Source organism: Parasteatoda tepidariorum, chromosome 6, assembly GCF_982258835.1.
Source record: "Parasteatoda tepidariorum strain Cologne lab strain chromosome 6, Ptep-v5.0, whole genome shotgun sequence".
Classification (NCBI taxonomy): Eukaryota; Metazoa; Arthropoda; class Arachnida; order Araneae; family Theridiidae; genus Parasteatoda; species Parasteatoda tepidariorum.
The window spans coordinates 35,101,219-35,123,325 of record NC_141760.1 but is presented as its reverse complement, the minus strand read 5'-3'; the positions used below and the strand labels follow the sequence as shown (position 1 = coordinate 35,123,325).

The following is a 22,107-nucleotide window of genomic DNA, read 5'->3' as shown; positions in this document are numbered from 1 at the left end:
CAGCCTTAAAATATTTAAGTTATTTGCTCGTACTAAAAACCAGATAATTCTTTTATAGTTTGGAAGATTACATATAGAGAAGATTAGAGAATTCTTAGATAGTTTAAAATTATAGCTTCGCCTCTAATGGAAGGACATTTAAACTATGGCTTTATTATTATTATTATATTCCTCCGAAGTTGCAACTCATGTATGTACCATATTCTCTAACTAAAATATTCAAAAGTGTCTTTATTTTTCAATTTATTTTGTGCGCAAGCTTTTTTTTTATACATTTCGAAAATAGCATCATTTAGGCAGTTTTATTGGTTAATGTAATTTTTTATTTTCTAGAAAATTGCTGACTACCCCATCTTCCCCCTAATTACTTTAATTTCCTTTCTCAAAAATAAGTTAGCATAATTCATTTATTTGTGAGAAATCATGGCCTAGAGACTAGAACTAATTTGATACATATTACACATATCATATACAACATACTTACAAATTCATTCAAATTAAAAATATATATTACCTTTGGATGAATCAAAAAAGAAAAAAAAATCATAGAATCTCACCTCCTATAAAAGAAAACGAAATTCAGTTACATTTTGAACTTACAAACATTAAAATATCATTCAACTATCTATGTTCTAAATCATTTTTAACTACAGCTCATGTCTGAACTGTCTATGTTAAGAATTCTGAACATTTTACAGCTGTAAACAAATAAGCGATCGGGTCAGCTCCGAAATCTAAGGATTTATTCTGACATTAAAAACACTTAAATCATTTTGATTAATATATATTGAGATATATACATGATATATTGGAAATATATATAAAGGGATAGGGTTAATAATTATTATAAATATCACTTTGTATAATAAGTATTTTACATATATTTTTTCAGAATCAACAAATGATCATAAGGGAAGCTCCGCAAAATATTTTTAGCATGGTTTGATCCAAACACTCTCTCAAAATATGGTTCAAAGTTGAACCATAATATTAGTAATAATACGGTGCAAATTGACTGGAAAATTCATAGGATTTCAATCTAAATCAAGGTTTTATTCAACTTGGACTATAACATCGTGAAATCAAGTTTAATAATTATGATAATATGATGTGACTTAATTTAACACGATATAAAGGTTGCAACAAAGTTGTACAATGTTATGGTTCAACGCCAAAAATGTGAATAATGTTCTAGTCCAAAGCCAAAAACTTAAATGATATTATTGTTTAATACTTGAAGCTTGAACGATTTACAACGCTAAAAACTTGGACAACATTATGGTTCAAAGCCAAATACTTGAGCAATATTATGGTTCATTGTTCCAAAATTTCCAAATGGTTTTTCTTTGAATGAAGTTCCTTTTAAATATGAAAGTGTGTTCTTTACAAAATATCATCAATAAAATTTAGAGTATCACGTGATTTTTAAGTGAAAAATAAGAATGCTTTTTATCGAACTGTGATTTCAACGTAAACTGTAAAATTTAATAATAATTATTAATTTCAATCTTGTTCAAATAAACTACTTTGATCTATTTAGCATTCAAAAAAATTGAGGAATCTGTACCGGGGTACTGCGAATTAGCTGTACATCAATTTTAACGCTATAATTTACTTCATAGTTATCGTGAGAAATTCATACTTGTTATTGTATTTATATTTTGAAAAATTCATAGTGTTACTGAGAGTGTTATTTTGAAGAATTCATACTGTTACTATGATTATTATTTTGAGAAATTTATATAATTATTGTGATTGTTAAGTTAAAAAATTCATGCTGTATTTTTGTCTCGAAAAATTTATACGGTTATTGCGATGGCTTTTGGAATTCTTACTGTTATTGTGATCTTAATTTTACGAAATAAATATTGTTTATAAATTTTATAATTATACTGATTTTTACATTGTTACAATTGTGTTGATACTGATTGATATCGTGTTACGTTTTGTAAATAATGATTGACATATTGTTTTATTGTATTAATACTGATTCTAGCTGTTAAGAATTTATACTGTTACCCTGATACTTATAATTTGATAAATTCTCACTCTTACTGTGATTGTTATTCTGATAAAATCATACTGTTATCGTGAATATTATTTTGAGGAATTTATACTGTTTCAAAGATTCTTACATTTCTATTGTCATTGTAATTGTGTATTATAAAAGTTCCTATTATTACGGTGATTATTGCTAGTAGAATTGTAGTTACTGTGATTGAGGAAATCATACTGTTACTTTAATCGAAGCTTTGAGAAATTAATTCTGCTACGGCGAATGTTATTTCAGACAAATCCTTATTATTATTGCGATTGCTGTTTTGGAGAAATTCGTGCTGTTAATGTAATTGTTATTCCGAAAAATTCCTTCTATCACATTGAAGTAGTTTTGAGGAATTCAGGAAGATCAAATTACGGTAAAAAGTACCGTCACTCTAGGTGTTGGTACAGTTTACCTTAAAATCCAGTTTTATCTTAATATTTTGCGGAAAAAGATCTGATGAATCATAACATTTACTGTAAAATCCCTGAATCACTGTAATTAAATGAATATTAGGTAAAAACTAAAGTAAAAAATGTATTTTAAAGAGTTTTCGATGATGGGGGGAAGCACACAGGGTTCTCGTGTTTTTTACAGTAATTTAATCCGGAATTTTATGCTGTGTAAATAAATACATAGTATTCAAGTTTTAAAGATTTAATGGCCAACTAATGACTTAAATAGTATAAGTCTTTCATTAGATGAGCAATCAGATAAATATCATTCAGAAAAATTCAAGTAAAAATAACAGAAGAATTTTTTTTCTCCAATTCTCTTTTCGCAAAACTAACCCTTCGAAACTAAGTCCTTGGCAGAAAAAGAACTTAAGGATCTATTGAAATGATCGAAAGAAAATATACTGCCACTACCAAAATATTCATTCCACATACATATATTTGAAACATTAATAATTTCGGAAATTTTCCTGAAACATTTCACCATGAATAGTGAAATTTGTTGAGGTGAGAAATCTCGTTTTGTAGGGCGCATAATTTGCGTGACTGTGTGACATATCCGAAAATAAGTATCAAAAAATAATGCTTGGGGACAGGCCGGCGCCAGAATTCCTCCCCCTTCCAAAATACAAAGTCCAAGTGTGTTCTCGGCCATCCGTCCGGTCCGCTATGAGGGGTCTTGAATGGAGTCTCATACACACCCACCTCTTTCCCTTCTTCTTCCTCATCATCTCTCCATGAAAGGATTCCCAGTTCCCTGCTCTTTCCGTTTGATCTTTTGCCGACAACAATCCATCCCACTATCCTCCTGGCGTGTTTTGTATTACATGCATATATATATATATATATATATATATATATATATATATATATATATATATATATATATATATATATATATATATATATATATATATATATATATATGTATATGTATATGTATATGTATATGTATATGTATATGTATATATATATATATATATATATATATATATATATATATATATATATATATATATATATATATATATATATATATATATATATATATATATATATATATATATATAACGTCGTTGCCGAGTGGAAGGATTAAAACAGGTCATAGGTCGGGAAGGAGGGTACAAAATTTATTTATTAATTATTAGACAAGAGCAGTCATGAGAAAGAGTAAAAGTGCATATGAAAAGTTGCGCTCCTTGTTATATGTTAGGGAAAATCTTGCAAAGTAAAATCCGTAAAACGTCTTAATTTAGGGAAAGAGGGAAATCTTAGTAGTTGCTATTGGTTTATGAAATAGATCGAATGTTTCCCACACAAGAGCAAAGGGAAAAATGTCCTGCTCTTAATTAAATGCATACTTGAGCCAAAAATAGATTTAAGAACAGGATGTGACTTTTAAAAGTGTGAGAAAGTATTTCGTTTAGAATAATTAATTAGGATGAAGTTTTAAAGCAAAGAAACTAACATAAAAAGATTAATTGAAGCTTTTTATGTTACATCCCCCTTCGCCAAAATTGTCTAATTAGAATCCAAAAATTTTGAAATTATCCATTTGCAAAATCTTCCCTATGGTAGAAGTACAAATAAAATAACCAAATTTGTAATGGTAACAATATATAAAAGTAATATAAATTATAAAACATTTACATATGTTCTCATTGTAAAAATTTTAACATAATTAAAATTCTGTAGTAGTATCATCAGCAAATTTAAAATTTTCATTTTCAACAGTTTTTTTGACTAACAGTTTTTTCAGTTTCAAAAGTCTCTTGTTTAAAAATCACAACACAGCTATTTCACTATAAGAAGTATTCTTCATAAAAACACCATTTAAGTTAACTCTTCAATCATGATAAAAAAATTTATAAACATTTTAAAAAATGTGCAAGTTAAAATGTAAAACACAAAATGCAAAAAACAGTTTTACAGGAAAAATTTCAATCTGGAATTAGACTTGAGTATTGTTTACCTTGTTTGAAAACAAAATAAAAAAAATGACACAGTGGTTGTTATTGTCAAGTCCAAGATTTCAGTATTGACTTTATTTCACTTAATTTATTATTTACCTTTCATTTTTTGTCACTTTAATAGCAAAATATTTGAAAATTTTTTTGCAAAATCACCTGAAGTTAGGAATTTATTAATTTTCTTGGATTTGCACAATTCTGTCAACATGATTTTGACAATGTTACGCACCATTATCATGTTTAGTCTCAAGAATATTAGAAAACACAAGACAATTTTAAATTTTGCTATTTGAATTGTTATTATTATTATTTTTTCTTTTTATGTCCAAAATTTGCCTTCTATAACATTTCTTCTTTTCACTCTTTTATTTTTCTTTTCTTTCTACTTTCTTTATATTTATTTATTTGTACTTTTATTTTCTTTCTTGGTATTTTTATTGCAATTATTAACCCGGATTTCAGGAAATATGTGTACAGACAAATTGCTTTTATTATCAGAAAAGGTGATCAGTCTTCTCAGATTTTACATTACAACCCGTTTAACACAATTTATCACTAATTGAAATCCAAAACAAAGCTTTCAAATTTAATATGGTATTAAGGTAAATCAGTTTTTAAAATTTGACTGACTTAGCTATTTTCCTTATTTTTAATCTGAAGTGCAAGTTAGGTTTATTTGCAAATTACCTTTTATTTATTTTTTTTTTTTTTTTATTTCTATCTTTCTTTCTTTTTTCTTGGACATAAATATTTTTTTTTTCTTTTCAAAATTTTAGTTTGGATATTTTTTAAAGTAATTTTTGTGCGGAGATCTTAATTGATAATTTAATTTGTCACAATTGTTAGGGAATTCAAATATTTTCATTTCTATTTCTTACGTGTTTTTGAAGTGAATTTGGTTACTATTACTTTTCAAATTTTTTTTTTTTTTTTTTTGATCATTTTCCTATCTTTATGTTGTTTGTCTATGGATATGTCTGAGCTACAACTAATTACCAACGTTGGACTAAAGCATTAATGTCTGGTTGTACTTCAATTTAAATTCAAACAACAAGTATTTTATTCATTTTTCCAAACTATTTGTATTAGTTTTAGCATTTCTTGATTTAATTTTTGCAACACCGTAATTGCATTCACATATCTAAATTAAATTTCAATAATTACTGCAGTTGCATTATGAAGAGAAAAAAAATTTAAATGGCATTTTCATTTAAATCCTAATCACTGTAAAACAAAAATATAATTTCTACTACTCAAAAAATCATAGAAGCTGTAACACATAAAACAATATGAAAATAATTTCTCGAAACACTTTTCAATCAAATAAATCAATTTACTGAAAATAAAAATTTAAAGAAAAAAAATTTCAACAGTAAATATTATCAATATATAAAAAGTAGTTTCACTTTGAAACATCAAATATGGGAAAAAATTAAAATCATAATCATTTAAGAAATTGCTTTATGAGAAATGTAAAAAACTTTAACTCAAAGGATACCTGAAAAAGTTCGAATTAGTCCGAGATATTTTGAAAACCACAACAGAGATGGGAATGCGTTGAAATTCCGTAAACACAATTCCAAAACCAAAGACGTGAGCTGCTAGGGAAAAAATTTGTTTCTTCGTTAAGATAAATCGTAAATTAACACCAATAGTGACGGAGAAATTGAAGCTTATTTTTCTTTTGAATGTCGAATATTTAAGTAGACCATCGTGGGTGTGAGAACAATTATTCATCGACGATAAGATCCAGCTCAGCACTTAAGAGTGGCAAAATCAACGCTTTCTCAAAGGGATAGTTTCAATAAAACATTTTAATTAACAGGAATTCGATGCAGTTTTTCTTTTTAGTCCAAGGAAGGAATTGAAGCTCAGCTTTCTAGTATTCTCAGGAACGTAGACAAAATATGCAGCATAGACATGGAAAACGGATGATCGTTTAGTTCCACTGTGCGTAGGTATCATTTATAATAAACAAAAAGTTTTGAAGAGTTTATTTTTTTGATGAGAAGATACAGGATGAATTAATTATTGCCAAAAGTTGAAGAAGAATTTGACTGCTTATTTACCAGCTGTTCATTTGAACAAATGATTTGAAGTTATTCCATATTTTTGATGTACCCTCTTCCGAAGATGATTTATTTAATTTCACATGAGATATTAAATATCTTTAATGTACCGTACGAACTGTACCCCTTCCCGACCGTTAAATCCTGGCGACTTATAACGTCGTTGCCGAGTGGAAGGATTAAAACAGGTCATAGGTCGGGAAGGAGGGTACAAAATTTATTTATTAATTATTAGACAAGAGCAGTCATGAGAAAGAGTAAAAGTGCATATGAAAAGTTGCGCTCCTTGTTATATGTTAGGGAAAATCTTGCAAAGTAAAATCCGTAAAACGTCTTAATTTAGGGAAAGAGGGAAATCTTAGTAGTTGCTATTGGTTTATGAAATAGATCGAATGTTTCCCACACAAGAGCAAAGGGAAAAATGTCCTGCTCTTAATTAAATGCATACTTGAGCCAAAAATAGATTTAAGAACAGGATGTGACTTTTAAAAGTGTGAGAAAGTATTTCGTTTAGAATAATTAATTAGGATGAAGTTTTAAAGCAAAGAAACTAACATAAAAAGATTAATTGAAGCTTTTTATGTTACATATATATATATATATATATATATATATATATATATAGAGAGAGAGAGAGAGAGAGAGTTCAAAATGAAGAATAAAACAAAGAAAAATTAAAGACATATGAAAAAGGGGGAAATAATAAGTAAAAAAATAACAAACAACAGTTTTTTTTTAAAAAAAAAAAAATAATGAAATTTTATTTAAAAAACCGGGAATTTTATTTTTTTTTTAACTGTTGTTTGTTATTTTTATTAAAGTTTTTTTTTTTTTTAAAAAAAAAAAGGATGAAATTTTATTTAAAAAACCGGGGGAAAAAAAACCGGGAAATTTTTTTTTTACTGTTGTTTGTTATTTTTTTTACTTTATACAAAATATATATATATATATATATATATATATATATATATATATATATATATATATATATATATATATATATATATATATATATATATATATATATATATATATATATATATATATATATATTTTGTATAAAGGGTCTTTCAAAAATTTTACAAAATATAAAAATAAGGCTTTTTCAGCTGTAAGGAAGGGGCTCGTGATAAATTTTGTCCCGGGGCTCCGTAAGACTTTGTTCAGCCTTAGATGTTGTTGTCTTCGTTCCCCTCTGCTCGTCAGCTTTCGTGGCCCCAGCGTTGAAACACATGTAAGGGGGTATCCGGTCGCTGCAAGCCCGATTCGAAATTCATATGTACCAGCCATCGCTGGGATTCGAACCCAGTTCACCTCATTAGGAGGCGAACGCTCTATCCCCTGTGCCATCACGGCTCAGTGTAACTATTTTATATCTTTTTATATCCGTTTTTGAACAACCGACCCAATTTTTTGGGTTCAATTCCGTAGCTTTGTAATTTTGAACCAATCCAGAAGACAAGGAAACTCTTGGATCAGTACCCCCAGAGGTATTGATTTGTTAAGGGAATATGGAGGACTTTGCAACTCGACAGATTTAACGTAATTCTAATTCAGTGTATATCGGCCAGAAAACAGAACAAATTCCACACAATCTTCTTATTAATTTCGAAATCCTGACTTTCTTTACTTTTACAAACGGTCATACATAACAATTTCTAATTAGAATAATATTTTTAGCGTTAATGGGAAATCATTCTTGGATGTAAGAATCATTAAAACAGTTTCCTGAAGAAGAAATACCTCAAGTCAAAATCACCATCATTGAAAATGACTTTTTGTCATAAATAGCATCGAAATATCTCTTAAAGGGGTTGGATTCGAAATCCAATAAAAATGCGGATACCACCGGAATGGGGGAGGGGGCCTTCACTAAAAAAAAATGTATGGTCAAAGCTAACAGAATATGGTAAAATTAACCGTGTTCCTAGCTCTATGAAAACAGCAAAAAGCTCGTTTTTAATCTAAGTGGTTTGGTAATGATTTTGGTAAAATTAACAATAGAGTATAGTTTTATAATATGCTATAAAATTTGGTAAATGTGGTAAAATTTGGTAATTTTATTATGATACCTAGTGGCATACCATGAACATGAAAAATAAACCATACATTCGGTTAAATGTATTTTTCAGTTTTGTATATTATACTGAATGGCCGGTAATAAGAATTATAATTACGAAAACCAAATTTCCGGTAAACCATTACCATATGAAGGAAAAAATTACCAAACGAATGGTTTAAATACTTAATAATTTTGATTTCATTAAGTAGAATTCAGATTTCTTTTTTTTCTTTTCTTTTGTACCAGAAATGTTACCACCATACATTACGGTAATTTTTCTAGAATTGTCTCACTGCGTAAACAAGAACCTGGTTTGTTTCAGCCTTACCTCGACTTTATTTATTACTAGTTATTCCAATTGCATTTCTGGAACGAAAAAAAAAAACTTATATTAATTCATAATGTAGTTAAAAGTGTCACTACTTTGAGGCTATGTAAAGGGTGTTTCTTAATAACCACCCTCATTCTGAACTTTTAGAATCCTTGAAGAAAAAATGTCATTTATTCATGAGGAATCGCTAGCCATTATTTGCGAAGAAAAAAAGCATGTCTGACACTGAACAATTGCTTTCGAGATTCATAATAAAAAGAATTTAAAGTAATCAAAAAATCAGTTTATTTAAGATTAAAACTTAAAGGCATTTATAAAAAAAAACCACACCCCTGTTTCGAAAAAAAAAACATTGAAAAGCATCAAATGAATTATTCTTCGGTTCTTTTAACCCTTTTTAATGCTCTTATTTACCAATGTTTGCAAACGATTTTTCTCTCTCTCATTTAAATAGATATTTTATCGCAACTCCTATCAGCTGCATATTTTTTTAACTCCACTCTTAAGAAGAATTCTAAACATATACGTTGAGAGTTGCAGACACATAATAGAACATTGTAGGTATGACAATATTGATTATAAAACTTCAATTAATTACATTTTTGAAAAATTTTTGTTGCGTATTTAAATCTTTTACTTTCATCAGGTAGAATGAAATGCATTCATTATTCCTGTAGGTTGAAATTTAATATTCATTAATGACATAAAAGCAATGGAAGTTGCTTATTATAGTTGAAATATCACGATATGAATATTACCTTTAAAATTTCTTTTTCGAAAAATTATTTGAGATACCAAATTACACATTCTAACATTTTCAAGTACGTTATATTTACGTTCCGAATTTTAATTATTACCATATTTCGTACATAAATTCAAACAAAAACATTTTTTTTTAAATGTTTTAAGCTAACAAATTATGCAAAATTACCTATATATATATCTATTTTAAAATTTGTCACGATTTTTATATTTTACTTTTATTGCAATAAATTTATAATACTTATTAATGTTAATAGGATACTAAATGGTAAAACTATCAATTATCTCCGATCATGCACTGATTCACACACAAACATCATCAAGACGTACCTGTGATGAAACGCCATCTGGTGACAATTTGAAGTACTACTACAAAAAACTTATTTAAACAAAAATTCCTCTCTAAACCCGAATTAAAATGTTAGAAAATTTAAACCAGCTAGCCAAAACCTAAATATACAACACTCTACACTTTCTCGTTATAGTCGAGTACAAGCCAAGAACCACCAGTACCTCGCTGGAGCACACCCTCATCTGCAAAAGGGGCGCTAGAAAATTTTTGCGCCCTTTTATATCTAAAACTCAGACGGGGAAGCATTCTTCGGAAGAGCTGTTTTCCCGATGCCGAGGCAGTCGGTAGTGCCCGCCGCATGACTGCATCACTGGTCCGGGGGAAAAGTCTTTTACCTCGGAAAAGAGGATCTTTCCTTCTAATGTTCGAAATTTATCAAGGGGCGGCGAACCAGGCCGCCCCTGCTTAAGCACGCGTGAATACTCTAGGGGTATGGAATGGGCTAAAGTGTATGGCCCTCTCTAGGGTTGGCCGCTACTACAATTTGCCACTAACTGAACCAGGCGAGTGGTGTAGATACAATAGGAAAGAAAAAAAAAATTTCTGTTCCATGTGAATAATTCTTTCGCCGAAGTAATTTATTCTCGAACTATTCTTACATGGAAACTTTTGAATATCTCTTTGCGTCGCCGGACAGATGGTCACTTTTATATTTAAAGCGAAAAATGACGAGGATAGTCAGTTCTTAAGCTTGCAAGTTTGGGATTTGGGAAAAATTGTTGCTTTTAATTTAAAATGTAAGTTTGGTATTGGTTTGGTAGTACTGAAATGATTTTTGAAATAGATTTTGGAATAGTTTATTCGGGAACTTTTCTTATACGGGACATCTGAGAAGCTCTTTATGTACATGGTTAGAACTTTCTCGGAAAAAAATTATTAAATACAATTATTAACAATTTATTTAATTGTTATTTTACTCTATTCAAATAACCATAAATAAGATGATATTCAAACCGTTAACTGTGAGAAAAACCGTTCATTGACTACTTTCACCTAATACGGTAAAACAACCAGAACTTTATCGCATCAACTGGGCCCACTTTAGAAAGTCACTTAGTTCCTTGCAACTATATACATATTGTAGCCAAGAAAGTTAAACTGTCAATCTCATGACCGACAGAATAGAGGTTTGAGTTCCAAAGTTGGCACCATTCGTGACCCTGGACTAGAATAAGACACTCTCATTCACGACTAGATGGCAGCACCATAAGGCTGCTTAACACAAAAAAGTATAGTATTTCCCATCTCTTTCCAGATAAACTAATTAAACCACATTCCATGGTTCATTTGAGGAACACAATTTAACCACAACATAACTCTACATAACTACATAACAACATAACTAGCTCTAATGTCCAGTTAAATTTCTTCTTTACGGTTGTAATACCATGCTAGTTGTAAATGATTTAAAAACTGTAAGTTTTGTGATCATGATTTTTTTACTATACAAGTTGTAAATGGTTTTAAAACCATAAAGATAAAAAGAGTTATTAACCGTAAACTTTGAGGTTAATTTAATGAACAGCGAGCGCCTGGTTATTTTACTGTAATTTTAGAAAGAACATTCCAACAGTGTAATCGAACAATGGAAATGACGGGATGTTGTAAGTCTTCGAAAGGAATACTGTTTAAGCGTCATCGTGAATTATGAATTTTAGATAGTATTGTGAAAATCAGTGGTTCCCAAATGGTGTTCCGCGGAACCCTGGAGTTCCGTGGGAGTAAGTATTTTTTATAACTAGAGATGTGTTTTAAAACCTCTAATTACACTTAGATCCAACCATTAATTTATAATTTTAATATTTCGAACATTTTATACATTCATAATATTTCGGTTGTCTTTATGAAATTACGTCAAGTCAAAGGCAATGAAATTGAAATGTCATTTTTGAAAAGAAAATATACTATTTCTAATAGCAATATATTGAGCAAATTATGAAAAGAGCAAGCATTTATGAAATATTGCATTAGTATTTCATCCCTTTTTAAATCAAAATAAAATTACTAAATTCTTTCATAACGAAAGATGTTTCCCTAATAACCATTTCAAACGTTTAGAGCAGTTCTTTTAAGTTTTCATTTTAAACTATAATTTAGCCTATTTTATTCATTTTCGGTTTATGTATATACACCAAAGAAATTTATAGCTAGACTAAAAAGAACACAAGTGCTGCAAATTTAACTGTTGGGTATAAAACCTTATTTAAGACTATTAATGATAAAATGATACAAAAAATCTTCATTCCTCTAATTAAATATTTTGAAATAGTCTTTTTTTAGGTGATAAAGTTCACAATTACCTTAATAAACTTCTTTAAAAACTTCTGTTTCCCGATAAAGTCTGTTTTCAACCAAAAGAAGGTTGATTATTTAGGATTTTGTAGCCGAAAAAAATTGGGAACTGCTTTTGTACAATACTCATATTAGAATTGGTTTCAAAATAGTTTACAATGACATTGTGCAACTTAAGATTAAAAAATATGAAGTATAAAATCAATTTTTGAGATTGCAATAGTTCTTGATTTCCGGAAGGATTATTGCCTTTGTAACAAGTTTTTGACTTAGCCAGAGTTACCGTTTTCACATTTAAATATGCGTTTGTTGATCAAACTTAGAAAAAAAAATATTTAAATCGTCTACGAAGGAATCATGTTTAAACTATTTGGAACTTTTGAATAAAGTCTTTGCTAGCTGGAATTGACAGGCGATTAATGAAAGAAGTTTTCAGATGAATATAAATAATGACTTTATATTTATTTGATTTTAAAAAATGTCGGGTTGTTAAGCAGTTCCTTAAATAAGCTCAAAAAAATTTCATTCAGTTTAAAAATAAAAACCAACAAAAATTTAGCAATAGTTCAAAAACAAAGAACTGAATTGAAGTGAATATAAAATTTAATCGCGTTGAAATATTTAAACGTCTATTCTGTGTCAAACATATACACCATTTCATAATCTAGTAAAATAAAATGTTGAAACGGTGTTGCAAACTAAGTCTGATACATATTAAAAAGAGGGAGAGGAAGGATCACATTTTCCTCTCGGGGTCATGGGACCCGTATTTGCAATAAAACGTTATATATACAATAATTTATTATAAAATTGTTGATACGAAATTCTGCGCTAATATTGCGTAAGGAATTGAATTAAAATACTCAAGTTAAAGTAAACATTTATGTTAAGAAGGGCTAGCATTCAGTAATTCATTTTGTTTATACTTGTATCAGTATTAAATTAAACCACGCTACTTAAAATAAAATTTTAAAATTATAATAATTAATTAAAAAAATCAAAATGCAATTGAATTTAGTATTTCATATAGCTTATAATTATATCAGTCATAAATTAAATCATATTGCTCATAATTGTATCAGTATCAATTTAAATCATACTGCTTACAATTGTATCAGCATTAAACTAAATTAAAATACAAATTTAAATTATTAATCAGTAGCATTTAAGTAGTTCATACCGCTTATAATTGCATCAGTATTTAGTTAGCCAACACTTCCCAAAATAATAATATAAATAATTAATAAGAGCGAACATTAAATGATTCACATTTTTATAATCATAACTGCATTAATTTAAATCACATCACTTAAAAAAGAACTGCAAGAAAAAAAATACATCATTAAGTAACTCAAATTGCTTATAATTGTATCAGTATTAAATTAAATCACGCTAGTTAAATAAAAAAATTGAATTACTAAAGACTACCACTAAATATTATAAAATGAAATTAAATTTGCTAATTAAATTAAATCATATTGCTTTTTATTTGTATCTGTAATAAATTAAGGCACATTGCTTATAATTGTATCATTATTATATATGTGAATTAACTTTGCATAATATAAATTTTATTTCCAAAGACAAAACATTGTTATTTCAGTCTCATAGATATTTATGAACTCTAAGGTACCATAAACCGTACTCAAATATACTCCACTAACAGGCACTTACTCTTTCCCAAACAACGAGTAATTTATTGTAGTTAATTAAGTAAAGCGAAGTTAAGCTAAACGAGCATTAAGTTAATTTACATTGCTTAAAATGTGCCGAAATATAAACCTGTTATATTAATCTAACGAAAGTATAAATTACCACCAACCTATCCCAAAACGGTCTTCGCTGACAGGTTATTTTTCTCGTTTCAACCGCAAACGTTAAGTAAAAATGCTCGGAAATCAAGCAAACAGTGAGGCTTATTTCCAAAAATGTCATCGCCGCTGGTGCGGGTAAATATGGACATAAAAGGCTAATTTTCCCTAAAATAGTCCCAATGGCCTATAATGCTGACTGGCATGTGCAACGGATCACGCTACATAGCGATTAGGATCCGAACCGCTGCATGTTAAACAAACATTTGTCCCCCCCCCCCCGAATCAGCTCATTTTCATGAAGTGCATAAGACACGTAAGTAGACCGCAAACATTGTGCCTTTAATGCTTATTAGATATAAAGAGCTTGAAATTTGATAAACATTGGCAAATTAGAGAGCATGATACTTATCTCGTTTATGGTCAAATGTAAATATTTTTTGCACTATCTCTATATTATTAGATGAAAAAAGATGTTTCTCCTAAAGAACTTAAAACTTTTAACCTATTTTAGTCCAAGCATTTCCTAATTTTATAAAATAAGTCCTAATAATTTATAAAATAAGTCCTAATAATTTATAAAATAAGTCCTAATAATTTATAAAATAAGTCCTAATAATTTATCAAATAAGTCCTAATATTTTATAAAATAAGTCCTAATATTTTATAAAATAAGTCCTAATAAATTATAAAATAAGTATTCCTAATGAAAATGTACTTGTAATGAAATAATATAGAAAAACAAGTCCTAATAGAGTCCTAATTTTACAAAATATGGCATTATTTTCATTCAAATAAGTTTAAATTACATTCATTAAGACGCAACAATTTTCGTGTACCATGGGCTACATCTGTAGCCGAACAATTTAGTTTCAACGCTAGTTTTTCTTGTGACATTTGTTTTACTTTTATTTCATTTACAGAACTTTCAACTTTAATCCATCATAAAAACATATAATTAATCTCAAGTGGAATTTATGCATTTTCAAAAGGTCGAATTTCTAAATATTTCTTTTCAAATTAAAAAAACCCATTGTATTTCGAAAATTTCGCATAAAGGGTTTCCAATTGAATTACTAATATTTTATCGATGTTTCCAGAACCTTTAAAAATAATAGAAAAAAATTAAATGAGTAGAAAATATTCGTCACAGCTTAAAAAAAAAAATGTTTTGAAATGGTGTGTTTACGCCCCTTTGGCCGTAAATGGGTTAAATTCATTATTGAGTCATTATTCATTATTTAATGAGTGTCATTTAGACTAATGGCACTAAACTAATATAAACTACACTAATATTTTCTTACATGCCGGGCATAGTTTTGTAGTGAAATGATGCATATATCTAACAATAAGTTTTAATATATCATATAAGAGTAAACAAGATTTAAAAATTATTACATTAATGTTTTTATTTTCGTATGTTTGAGGTTTGGACAAAAAGTGAATCATTACTGAGTGATTTTGACTAATTTTAAATCTTAATCTTTAATATTTGGACAAAAGGTAAATAACTATTAGGTGATTTTAACTAATTTTAAAATGTATGCTATAGTGTTTGGTAAAAGGTGAATCACTACTAAATGATTTTGACTAATTTTAAAATTTATTCTTTAGTATTTGGATAAAAGGTGAATTGATACTAGGTGATTTTGACAAATTTTAAAACTTAATCTTCAATGTTAGGACAAGAAAAGAATAACTAGGTGATTTTGTTTTTTAAATTTTATTCTTTAGCGTTTGGACAAAAGGTGAATCACCACTAGATGGTTTTGTTTAATATTAAACTTAATTCCTTAGCGTTTGGACGAAAGGTGAATCACTACTAGGTGATTCTGTTTAATTCTAAGCTTTAAGCTCTACTAAATGATTTTGACTAATTTTATAATTTATTCCTTAGCATTTGGGCAAAAGGTGAATCGCTGCTAGGTGATTTTCAATAATTTTAGAATTTAATCATCAATATTTGAACAAAAAATGAATCACTAGAAGGTAATTGTGAAAAATTTTTTAATTTAATCTTCAAAGTTTGGAAAAAAAGTAAATCTAAACAAGATGAGTGTGACTAATTTTAGTTTTAAAATTTAGTCTTCAATATTTTGACAAAAGGTCGATCATTAAAAAGTGATTTCGACTAATATTATAATTTATTCATCATAGTTTAGACAAAAGGTGAACCTCTTCAAAGCAACTGTGAATGTTGCTGAAACTTAATCTTTAATTGAAATACTTTAAATATTTAAGACTAATAATAAACAGTATTTTCAAGTACTTCAATAACAATTTTTTGGTAAAAAACACCACAAATTCCAAGAAGGCAATAAAGATGTTGTTGTTTATTGTACTGTTACCTCGCGAAAATTTCACAAGCGTGTAAAGTAACTACCTGAACAGAATACTAAGGAAAATTCTTAAAATATTATCTTTTGGTAAAAATGTGGCTTTTCACTATACTGCTATAAATTTAGCATCATTTGGAAACATGAAGGTAGTAGTAAGGTAGTAAGTAAGGTAGTAGTAAGGTAGTATAAGGATAGTAAGGTAATTATAAAGATGTTCTCAAATAAGAAGTTTTTATTGGGTGAGTATATATCCAATGAACGATCATTTTTGCGATGTAATACAATGAAAGAAGGCACAATGCATCGGTAATAAAAATAATGCATAAAGCAAAAATAATGTATAAAGCAGTTAAATACTACAATTCCAAAGAAAGGATCATGACTTAAAGTTTCTGCGCATTAAACGTGGGAGAAGTTTGTTTTCAAATTTCAGTTTGGTTAAAGATTTTCAGATAGTTGTGTGCTTTTGATTTGAAATAGGAATATTTTTAAGTAGGTTTTTTCAGCAATGTTTTCCTTCTGTAATTAGTTTATGTAATTTACTTTTGTACTTTGCTTTTGTATTTTGTGTTATACATTTTGTATTGTTTTTCTCTTTTCCTGGATTTTCTACAAAGCCTTTGGGGTACGGAGAGCAATTTTTAGACATTTGTCGTGCCCTCTCCATAGAAAAGGTTTTGTGCTCTTATGACTTCCGGAGCTGGTACCCCCTGATGACGTCAGCTTCGGTTGTCATTGTATATTTTCATTATTCACAATGCATCGGATCATTATTGAGGATGGGATCCAGACCGGCGCTAATAGCTCACTAGCAAAGCTGCCAACATTTTACTTCTTGAATCTGTAAATTTTGCTTAAAATTATTTTAACCATTACTACAAATATATAAATTAAATACATAATTCAATTGTAAGATAATACTAAAAAATATATTTCTGCGTGTATTTCTCATTCAATCTTGATTTTTTAATTTTGGAAATTCTCCTGGAGAAGAGTAAGCATTAGTGCTGTATATTAACACTACTGTATTTGAAAACCCAAGTCACAATCGTCAATTAGATTTTCTAAAATGATAAGTGTAATTCTTACAGTGAAAAAAATAAGTAACACTACTGTATTTGGAAACCCGAGTCACAATCGTCAATTAGATTTTCTAAAATGATAAGTGTAATTCTTACAGTGAAAAAAATAAGAAAAAAAAACAGCTTATTTTTTTAAAAAAATAATAATAATAATTAAGTAAAAAGTAATAATTAAACTAAAAAACAATAATTAAATTAAAAAAAGATTTAAAAAAAAGAATATTGGAATAAGAAATCTGAATGCATATTTCAATTTATTTCCATACAACATCAGCAAAAGTTATTCTAAAGTAAACAATTTGTTACTTCCAATAAAATATTTTAATATAATTTTTTTCTAACATGCAAGGAAAAAATATATTTTATCGATCTAAGAATACAGCATTAAATTTGTTTGAAATCTATTTCACTCTTCATGAAATATTTACCAGCAAAAAAATTTTTTTTTTCATAATAAAATTATTAATATATTTAATAACAAATTTATTGTTAGAGCCTGTATGTCATCTATTTAGTGTTCCTATTTAGAGAAATGCCTATGCCCTTTCTGCAGAACACTGAGTTCATGATGAAATAGAAAAAGAAATTAGCTATTGTATTTGTGTTTATTTTCTCACGTGCTTATTGTTCTGCTTCACTGTAAAGTTTTATACGCTGTGTTATGTTTACTACAATTTAAGAAAGTTAAATCAAATTTTGTTAGAATTACAACAAATAAACATCAATTTATTAACACATCAAATACCGAATCAAAAAAAATTATAGGATATTTATCAAAAAATGGAGAGGAAATAAAAAATAAAAAAAAGAAAGAGAGAGAGAAAAAGAAGCGTATTTTTACACATAGCAATTAAAAGTTATTTTGTAGCCTACTTCCTTTCATTACATTACATTGAGTCGATAAAACAAAAACAAAACAAAAACAAATTGAAATGAGAATAACAGTCTATGAAGCATAGATAATAAGATGTTTCATGGACTTTAGAAACCAAAACAAAACAAAAATACTAGAAGAAAAAATTATTTACGAAAAAGTATTCGAGTTTGAAATTCTTTATCAAAGCTTTCAACTCTTTGAGTTACAGCTGGCGCCATCTCTTACAGAATTTTTAAGCTAAAGCAAATTTGAAACTATTTTTTTTTTTTTTTTTTGCAGCAATAATGTAAAAGAAAGAGGGGGGGGGGGAATGTAGTCAAAAGTAAAATTACAAATATCATTTCACGAATATATTTAAAAATATAATGCTCCAAGACCACAAGTAATAAAGACCCTGAAATTTTAAAAAGTTTATATTACCTTTATATGTATTAAATAATGATATAAATGTAATATTTGTGCATGATCTCATTTTGAAAAATTTTGAATTTTTCTTGCTTTATTTATTCGGTTTCTTGGATTTTTCCCTTTACATAAATTTCTGAACAAAAAAAAATATTATGACTTGAAATAATGAAAAATGACGCAAATGTAATGTAACTAACTTTTTTATACCTAAATCAATTAATACCTAAATTAAAAAAAAGGTTATTATGTATGATTTTAATTGGATTTTGGAATGAGAAAAGTTTACGTTTCAAGAATGTTAGTAATAATTCAACAAATCTGTTCTATTTTATCTAGGAGTCAGCTCATCCTCCCCTATTGCTTAACAACAAAGCATAAAAAAAGATCAAATTAAAGTTAATTTTACCACAGTAATAAATTTTAATTATTTCTTTATCATACGATTGCAGATCATGGTATTATTCAAATTTTAAGCATTCAATTTTATGGAAGTGAAATCTTTACATGTAGTTTATTACTAAAATATTTGTACTGAGCTTATTATTTAAATATTTGTATGAGATTTTGACGTATTAAGGTGACATTTTAATTATTTGAAAGCTATACCCTTAAATATGGCAATTAATTCGAGCAATTAATATTTTTTGCTGCAAAATTAAGGACAAAACCATACCTTTTCGATATAAATATGTCTTTTTTTCCTTCCTTCTTTTTTTTTTTTTTTTTTTTTTTTTTTAATCGTTGGAATTTTTAATACCATGCAAATTCGAAGGGGAGGTGATATAAGCCAAAACCATTGAGTCCTAGTGCGCGTTAATCTGATCAAAGATTAAAAGTTATTAAAATGTTCGCTGTAAAAGTGGCTAATTTTTTTTTATTATTATTATTTCTTTTATGTGCACTACATATGGCATATCATTTATGTAAATAATCAACTTCTCTGAGCTATTAAGTCAAATTTATTAAATTTTGTTGAATATTTGATTCAATCTTTGATGTTATCTGTCAGTTTCAGGAAGTGATCGAAACCAAAATATTTCTAACTTCAAAAAATCTTTTACTTTTTTAAATAATAAAAAATAAAAATCAATTTTTGATCTTAAACCTTTAATAAATGAATTTGAATTGAGTAAAATCTTAATAAGAATTTCGCTGAAAAATAAATTATAGAACTAAAGAAGAGTTTGCTTCTTGAGAATTTATGGAGCACTCAGTGGTGCTGCCATCTACTAGACATTTAAAATACTAAAACGCAATTTAAAAATAAGGATCACCTTCACGTGTTCTGCGCAGTGGGTAATCGAGCGTAAATTTCTTCTTTAAGCGAATAAATGATCACATAAAACCTATTTTCCTAGACTAAACAAAGAGGCGTCATTAAGTTGAAAAATTGCGTGAGAAACAACGAAATTTCGCCTCAAATGATGTAAAAAAACTTTAACTGTAGTCCACACAACTCTTTGTTGTTGAATCAAACCAAGAAAAATATTATGTTTTGCCAAAGCTAACAGATCATTGGTAATATTTTGATAGTAGTTTTTTTTCTTCCTAGCTATTGTTTCCCATTTGAATTAGAAAACAATAATATTATCAACATTCTAATTCACGGAAAAGGGGAAAAAGTTCTTTTCGAAAAGTTGCTTTATTTAGACTTTTTATACTAATTTATACTAAACAAATAGTTTTCTATTTTGAATATACTTTTTTTAATGCTGTTGAATATACTTTAATTTTTTCGAATGATAAATGAAATCTTAGTCTTTATTATAAACAGCTTGTTTCGACATTTTGAAATATATAACATCTGTGTTAAAAAAATAAAGCAAGTATTTTTTTCATTATTATTTATTTATTTATTTATATTTATCTTTTATGAATGATATGATACAGAGGCCATATTCTTTTAATATTTTTAAAATGCAGCAAAAATGAGTCAAGTTTGATTTTTTTTTTTTTTTCATTTTTTTTTAAGTTATTATTTATTTTTTTTAACATCTATTAATGATAGGACATAATGGCCACTTAAGAGTTTGTTATAATATTTTTAAATTATTTCAATGTCCAAGAGAGGAGTCAAATTTACTTTTAATTTTTTTTTTCTTTCTCATTATTTTTTAACGTTTATGAATAATATGACGCAATGGCCACTTTTAACAAACTATGTTAATATTCTAAAGGCTAATTGTTACAAAGTCGTATATATAAGACGCGCTGATTTTTGTAACTTTTTTTTAATTTCTTATTATTTTGTTAACGTTTATGAATAATATGACGCAATGGCAACTTTTAACAAACTATGTTAATATTCTGAAGTATAATTGTGACGACGTCGTATATATAAGATGCGTTAATCATTGCTACTTTTTTTTATTTCTCATTATTTTATTAACGTTTATGAATGATATGACGCCATAACTATTATTAACAATTTATTTTAACATTTCAAACTCGATTTATTTTTATGCTGTGGAAAAGAGTTCAAATTAATATTCATTTGTATTTTATTTGTTATTATTTTTTTAACTAATGTGATTAGGATCGGAACTTTCTATGTAGATGATATTCTTTTTTTTTTTTTTAATTGCCCTTAGTTAATTTTAATTATACAAAAAAATTTCTGGCTTTCGGATCCACTATTTTAAAATTATCATTAAATATTTCAAAATTATCATTTATAAACAGAAGAGTTAACTAATCATAACATAAATTTCAACTACTATATTTTATATCAATCAATAAAACTTTTCAATAAAATGATGACAATTAACAGAGATTTATTTTATTTATTTATTTTTTTTTTACATTTTGTTCTCTTTTTTTTAAAACTAAAATTGATTAACATGTTTTTTCATTCACAATAGTTCAAAAACCCAATTTTAGGCGGTTTTAATAACTTTCCGTACCTTTTTTCTTTTAAATAGTTCAAATAATCAGAAACGTTTAAATGTAAATTATTTTTGCTATAAATAATTGTCCTAATATTTATCCGATATTACGGTATTTACAAATTATAGTATAAGTTCACTTTCGGTGCATCATCCGTAAAATCCATATTTAACGTAAAATTATTATACCATAAATTTTACAGAAATATTTATTTAATTAGAGTGATTCAGTGATTTACTGTAAAATTACTGCGAATCAATTTTTTTGCTCCGTTATATATTCCAGTAAAATTGGATTTTACAACAAAAGGTACCGGTACGTTGAGTGTCTGAATTTTTTATCGTAATTTGATTCGGAATCTTTTACAGAG

At 27.5% G+C, this 22,107-nt stretch overlaps 1 long non-coding RNA gene across 1 annotated transcript in view; it reads right to left on the bottom strand.

Annotated features, from left to right (window-relative positions):
* Nucleotides 1-230: 230 nt before the first annotated feature.
* The window catches only part of LOC139425162 (uncharacterized), an 81,581-nt gene continuing 59,704 nt past the window's right edge, over nt 231-22,107 (bottom strand). Inside the window, exon 3 of the long non-coding RNA XR_011636439.2 lies at nt 231-560. This is a non-coding gene — a long non-coding RNA (uncharacterized LOC139425162). The remainder of the gene's footprint in view (nt 561-22,107) is intronic.